Source organism: Xyrauchen texanus, chromosome 15 (genome assembly GCF_025860055.1).
Source record: "Xyrauchen texanus isolate HMW12.3.18 chromosome 15, RBS_HiC_50CHRs, whole genome shotgun sequence".
Lineage (NCBI taxonomy): Eukaryota > Metazoa > Chordata > Actinopteri > Cypriniformes > Catostomidae > Xyrauchen > Xyrauchen texanus.
Window position 1 is genome coordinate 2,919,388 of NC_068290.1, and position 7,673 is coordinate 2,927,060.

At 40.0% G+C, this 7,673-nt stretch overlaps 1 long non-coding RNA gene across 1 annotated transcript; it reads right to left on the bottom strand.

Annotated features, from left to right (window-relative positions):
* Window positions 1-388: 388 nt before the first annotated feature.
* On the bottom strand, window positions 389-7,155 carry LOC127655774 (uncharacterized). The gene is made up of 3 exons (XR_007972075.1): window positions 6,923-7,155; window positions 6,138-6,248; window positions 389-4,749 (listed from the first exon to the last, which is right to left on the bottom strand). It is a non-coding gene; the product is annotated as an uncharacterized LOC127655774 (long non-coding RNA).
* Between the last annotated feature and the right edge of the window lie 518 nt (window positions 7,156-7,673).

Genomic DNA, 7,673 nt, shown 5'->3' on the forward strand with positions numbered 1-7,673 from the left:
TGTCGTGGCACAGAAATGTTCGAGACTGTGGGGTGTTGAGTGGATACAATGACACCCGGGACAGAGAGGTTTGGCACATATTGGTGTGTGTACATGTTAGGTTTTAACATTTGTACAGAGATGATTTCACCTCTAAAGAACTAAATTGTGCCAAAAAATTACCCAAAGAATGACTAAAACAGCAATTGCGAGTGGGGTGGCCAGGCTTCGGTCCATGGCCACCCCTGGCCACCCCCTAGCTCCGCCACTGAGTTGGGGTCATAAATAAAGATACCTTTATGCAAATTGACTCAAGTAAAAGTATTAAAGTAACTCATTTTAAATGTATACAAATTTTAAATGTAGCCTACATGTAAATTGCATCATTGTTTATTCATAATATTCATGGAACATTGTTTAAATGTAACGGTAAGCACATTTAATTGACAAACTGCAAATATTACTCAAATGAACAGTTGCCAGAAAAGGCGGGAGATTTTAGCAGATGTTCAGGCACATAACTTAATCAGCATTTCACAACATTATCACTCTTTAAACACCCAAAAATGTCACGCACAGCCAACTTTGACAACAAAAGACATGGGAAGCATTCTTCTTTATTTTAAGCATATATATTTTGTCTATCCTCTTAACTATATATGGGTGTGTTTATGAAATAATAGTGGCTGTGAGGTAAAGAAAACAACAACAAGACAATTGCTACATGAGCTGTACAGACCCACAGAGTGCATCATGGGAACTTCTGTAGGTTTAATTCATATTTCAGGCAAAGTCCTTCATGTATGAAGCTCTCATACGTAATCGGATACATGAATATAGACTTACAACAGTCTTACAATGTTTACATATCACAACGTGTTCATTATAAAAATAATTTTCCTTCAATTTTACATTAACCATCATCAAAATATTTTAAAACATAAAAGGCCACTGTTAACTCATATTAAGTCATGTTTTGTCCCTTCTATATAAAAAGCCGTTTTTGTAAAGCAACCGTGTGCATTACGCTGTCGCCAACGTGATCCCCGTCTCTTTGTTTCTGTGGCTCGAAACTGTAACGACATCATGATGCATCACCGGACAGCCAATGAGGCAACTGTGTTTGGGTTCATGTCCTAAGCTTACATATCAAAACAGCCCAAGCTGTATTTTTTTGGCAAATTTGCCCAGTGATCAGAGAGGCGGCGAGAGGAGGAGCTAACGGTGAAATGCAGAATAGCACGTTTCATGCAATGCAGACCTAGCTTGTCACAGGGCATCCCATCTGCCCTGAGCATTCATGCAAAGATTAAGAGCACATCCACTTCCCCGCCCCAACAGCACTGGCGCAATACCTGCAACTGCCTCTTGCTTGGTAATGGAAAGAAAGGGTTTGAAATGAACAATAAATTAATTACAGTGTCATCTGAAGGCAGTTTGTTTGCAAAACTATGATTAGCACTATATAGCAAAAAAGCATGCTGGTAAGAAACATCCCAATGTCCTTCACATGCCTCACAGGCTCAACAAATTATACACATCAAAACACTTCTGATTCAATAATAGCCAATAGTTAAATTGGGATTTTTAATGAGGGGGAGCCCTAACAGAAGTAGAATGAAGTGATTAGCAGTGATGTTTTGTTGTTGTTTTTGAATCTGAGGTGCCGTAACGCTGTTTCGGACCATTCGGCCCAAAATTAACCTAAGATAATATAGTCCAGTTTTGCAGAACATCAAGTTTCTCTAATAAACCTCACTCCAATCTTATCAGGTGTTCCAACACTTTACAGCTGTTCAACATGCTATTTGCACATCTGCTCTCTGATAAAAGGCGACATGTTACATTGATAAAATGCAAGAAAACAAGCAGATAGAACAGCAGAGTAAGGCCAGAAACATACGCAAATACGCAACGCTTGTATATATTTAACGTGCGTTTTAACGTTACAATGAAAACAGCAGTCCTTCTTCTCAGGGGGAGGATTACCTTTAAATGTCTGTGCCGTTAAACTGGATTATTATCCATTTAGCTAGCTATAAACACGTTTGTATTATCAAACTCGCTAAGGAACCATTTTCAAACGGTTCCTGCGCCATACTAGCTGACTAGAAAGAGAAAATTGACTGTAAAAGACTAATGCCAGCAATAGCACTCCTTACGAAAACATTGAGATATTAATAGTACTTGCATTGTGTTACCAATGTCAATCACATTTCAGCATTCAACAATATGTTAAATTGAGCTAGCATATCTAGAAGTATCTGCATTTACGCTAATAGCCATAGCATTCCTTGTAGCATGGCGGAGAATGCAACACGTTCTTGCATTACTTTTTGAATTGCATTGTGACACATTTCGAAAGCATCGATGCGCTCAATAGAGCTAGCGCAGCTATCTGGGTTTATGCTAATGCCTGCTATAGCATTCCTTGTAGCATGGCGGAGAATGCAACACGTTCTTGCGTTATGTTTTGAATTACATTGTGACACATTTCGAAAGCATCAATGCGCTCAATAGAGCTAGCGTAGCTATCTGGGTTTATGCTAATGCTCGCTATAGCATTCCTTGTAGCATGGCGGAGAATGCAACACGTTCTTGAGTTATGTTTTGAATTGCATTGTGACACATTTCGAAAGCATCGATGCACTCAATAGAGCTAGCATAGCTATCTGGGTTTATGCTAATGCCTGCTATAGCATTCCTTGTGGCAATGCTGAGAATGCAACACATACTGGCATTACGTTATTAATTGCAGTGACAAATTTCGGAAGGCAACAATGGGCTCAATTCCCAATTTCCCACAAATTCGCCACTGATCATTTTCACATGCAAATGAGCTTTGCGGCAAACGTGACAAATTGTATGCAGCAAATTGTACATTGTTGCCAAAGGATCGCTACTACCGCCGAAAAGCTGCAAACTTCTGGTAAATAAATGCAGTGAATCAAAAGCTAATTTGTATGAGAAAATAAAAAGGGGCAAATTTGCAACTAGTTTAGATTTTTTTCTAAGGGTAGAGCTAGTGTAGGTAGGCACATTTGTGCTTATGTTAATGCCTGCTATAGCATCCTTTGTGGCAATGCGGCGAATGCAAAACATACTGGCAATATGTTATGAATTGCATGGTGACGCATTTTGGAATGCAACAATGCGTTTAATAGAGCTAGCTTAGCTAGGCATATCGTGTTTATGCTCAAGTCTGCTATAGCATCCTTTGCGGCAATGATGAGAATGCACACGTACTGAAGTGCAAAAATACGTAGATCTTTTGTAGCTAGAAGTGTCAGCGGTCACATACTTGCGAATGCTCGAGTATGTTTCTGGCCTAAAATGCTCAGCTTTTCAGAAGGCAAGACACACCTCAAGTTAAACGGTATGCAAAATACTCATTGTGTGGGTATGTTCAGATTGTTAACTATGTCACGCATCAAGCTCAGAACAACAGGCAGCTGGTTGACAAATATCTTATGCCAAGAGAGGAAGTTGTTGCCTGAAGCTATGCCCACATCCTGTTCGACAGCACGCTTCTGTGGAAAGGAAAGCCTTTTATATGGTTTCGGCGCAGGCCTCAGATGTCCGTCTACAAATCTGCAGGATTGACATTTTATCAGCAATTTCCGAGAGAGCTATTCAGTCCCCAAAAGGTTTCATAATATAACATTCTTTAACCTTCTGTAGTCTTCCGGTTCATAACTTTGATCTTGTTCAAAATATTCACAGCTTTATTTGATCAGTTTTTTAAAAAATACAACATACATTCATCATAATCACATTATCATAAAAAAGAATTAGAAACAATGTTATGGATTGGTTTCACAAAAAACACAGCTTCAAACTCATGCAATTGCACACAGAGAAAGTAGGCATGAACGTCTAATGGGTATTGTTGGGTTATTCACCATTTGTCAGGACAATCAACAAGATGTTACGAAGACATTTACTCAAGTTAAGACAAGAACAGGTCCCTTTAACATTAGTTACTCTGCATAGTATTGCAATATTTCCAAAGTGTCTAACACATAAATACTCAACAAGTGTACTATTGTAGAACTAAATGTTGTCAGGGCTCTGTGAATTCTTCTTCAATAGCAAGACATCTTTATGGGGTAAATCTCCAATATAACCAGTTTTACTGTCCTACAAAGTGTAGTGGGCCTGCTTTGAATAGTTGCTTGGTACATCTCAAACACAGAGGTCCTTCCCTTTAAAATGTATTATGGCTCATTGTAGTGCTCCCCCAAGTTGTGCATCTTATTATGCACTGGTAGAGACCAAGTTTTTCCCTGTAAATTTACAGCAAAATTGACTCTCTGGTGCATGTACCATGGCAACTATCAAGATTCAGGCCACACCTGTAGGAGAAGCCAACAAGCCAAGACGAGGAATCATTTAACCATCTCCAGACCCCATTGAGTGCTACAATAAAGCAAGTGAACCCTTAACAGAAGCCCCAAACTCGCTTCCCTGTGGTGTGTGATCCTTGAAAATCCAGTGTCTAAATGATATAGAAAGGGTGTAGTGTGATATTGGATGCATATGGTAATCTCGGTAATTCCAACTTCCATCTCCAATTTGGATACGTCTTCTCCGGATACCAACAAACCGGAGCTAGGTGCATCTTCACAGGGCAGGCGCTTGGTGCACCTTTTCCGTCATCTGCTTGGCACTGTAGTAGGACATGCCAAGGCCCATGATGGCCAGCATCATGGCGATTTGGTTGACGGAGCGGTCGTGTGTTGGGGCCTGCACCTCACCTGCTACCTGCCTCTGTAGAGAGAGATCAAAAGTGAAGGTCAACACATGCTCAAGCTACAACGTGCAAGAAGACCAAAGCAAAAACTTGAAAGGTTGTACGGTCATCTGACTTCCTTTCAAAGACCAGTGTTCCACCATCTGCCCAGGCATGTGGGTTAAACATGATCATGAAATATTTATTGCCAATAAAGCAATTTTCAAACAGTAGGAACAATGTTCTGGTTGTTGGTATTCATAAGCAGACTACAGTTTGAAAGCCAACAAGGATTGCTGGAATTGCTTAAAGAGCCTTTAACAGGAAGTGAAAGATTACGACATTATCAGATATAATTATATTTAAGAGGCTATTGAGAAATTAGGGGGTCTATCAAAACAGCACATATATGTTTTGTGATCGGATCCCTCAACTTATATTTAGCGCTGATCTCTTTTACGCTCAGCACGATACAATTACGCTCCGATGGAGTTGAACAAATGATGCCACACCCAGTTTTGACTAACAGAAACCAATTTCAAGAAGGTGTCAAGAACATTACGTTAATGCGCTTTTTAGCAAACATCATTAAACCTAGAAGGTTTATACGGGTCTAAGAATAGTAAGATGATAAACCTACTTAAGATTAAAAAGATTAAAAGAATTAATCTCCAATCATTAGGTCAATCGTAGAGTATGGCGAGGACATTGTAACATCTTAAGCAAACCAAAATTCTATGTCAATATGTCATTTTTGGGGAAGCCACTTTAAATTATGAGTAGCTTGTGGCCTGACAATCTACAGTTTTTAAGTAGATAAACTATAGTTAGCATTTAGTAGGCGATAAAGCCGCGTCCGCAATACTTTGTGACATTAAAAACAGCCATTGTGCCGCAATGTAACTGCTTGTTGGAAAAAGTAGCCCATTGATGAAAACTAAAATCTACACTTTTATTTTTTTTGCATTGTTGTGAAAAGTTACGTTAATAGTGTTGCTACTTTTAGGTAGTTACTCCGCAATGCTTGTTAATATAAACAATTAATGACGGATTAAGAAATGTTTGCCTCCTTGCTACCATTCCCCACTATGGCTTTCATGCTATTTTTCTATGAGAATCACATCCAGATGATGGGAGTTGAATCCAAGCTGGCATTTTCCATGTGTATACAAGCCTTCATTCAACCCATCATGGTCATTGTTCTTATAATTAGGGTTCAGTCACTTTTAGCCAACAGGAATTCAGTGGGCAGCCGTGATATGGCTTTGGGATTAAGCTGGATGGCACCAGTCTGATCTTTCCAAGGGACAATTACACATCCCACACTAAATAGCATTTCTTCCTCCTAGTAAAAGACGTTAAACAAGAAACACATTTTAAATAAGCAATCAAAAAATGTCGCATATTGAACCAAACAAAAACATACCTGCAGGAGACGGAAGTATCCAGGGGTCAGTCTGCCCAGCCTGATGATCATTGCGGCAGTTTTTGCACACAAAGAGGCTGAATTAACCTCCTGGGGAGTTAGTCTGACAACCTGCAGACGAAGAGGACAAGTCAATAAAGCAACCAAACAGAATGCAAATACTGTGCAAGTTTAACATCCAAAATCCATTTTGAATCCAAACATTGAGCGTCTAATGCATCAATGGTCCACTTTTATTCCTTCCGACTGAAAATTCCAACACGGTGTTCAAGAAGAGCGAGAAAACCTCAGCAGGAGGTGAAATGGACCCCATGAGATTTAAAAAATGAAAACAGACTATTTCGTTTAGCTATAAACCGGACATGCTGATGCAAGAGGAAAGGAACACTTCTAGCCATAGGCAACATCCCCAAACAAGTCCAGTTGACTCCGGTTTCAGTGAATCAAGTCAGGGTGACCGTAATCTGTTGTCTGATAATAAATACTGTGCTGGTTTGAACCAGATCTTCAGTTTGAAACTCACCCAAAACCTGCAAGCCATTGTTACTCACAAATGTGCTACAAAACAACGGTCAAAACCCATTGGACCCTTCATTAACTCTGACGATAATCGGTCATAACGACTTTGGTACTTAAACTACATCTATAAATATGTGAGAAAGCCGCGAATAGTACAACATCCTCTACAACTACATAAAACATACTAGGAGTACGGCAATCACTTGGAAATGGGTAAGGAGTGTTTTAGGTAATGGTAGACGCATGTTTGGGATGCATCTACCAACCTGGCTGCAATTGTGCTCTTTCCCAGGAAAAGGAAAGATTCAGTTGATGGTGCTGGAAAAAAAGTTGATGGAAAAAAACAAGCAGTCCAAACAACCAGTGAGACCTCACCCGTCAAAGGTAGAGTACAAAAAGAAACTAGTGCGTTTCTAACAAGCAAAGCTGGACTAAAAAGATGGGAGAACTCTGCCAGCCAGACTCTGAACAGCATGTGCGAATGAAGAGACTTGTTCAGGGGAAGTTTTAACTGGAGCTCCACCCTTTTATAAAACCTGAGCTCTTGCGACCAGATTGGCAGATTGTCTCTCACTCTCTCTCTCTCTCTCTCTCTCTCTCTCTCTCTCTCTACCACACACAGCTGTCAAAATGAATCATGTTTGAGCCAGAGAGAGCATGTACACGCCCATCTCGCAAACCACCACAACACTATGAAACAGAGGCCCAGAGGACTTTTAAAATATAATTTTCTCACCTATTCAACCACAAAAATCTGGAGAAACGAGATTGAAAGATTGTTAAAGGAGTGTGTAATAAAACAGAATGCACAACGTGCCTTTTATGAAAGCATATGGTTTGCATATCTCTCAATCAGCAAAAATGAAGATGCAAGACACTGCGATGGGGCAAGATTGTCCCACGTTATCCTCCCTCCAAGTGAGGACATCGGCGTGAACGCATTCACCCATCATTAAGCTTCTACATCTCTGGCCACATGGCCATGTGTGTTGTGTTTTTGTTATATAAGGCTATTCC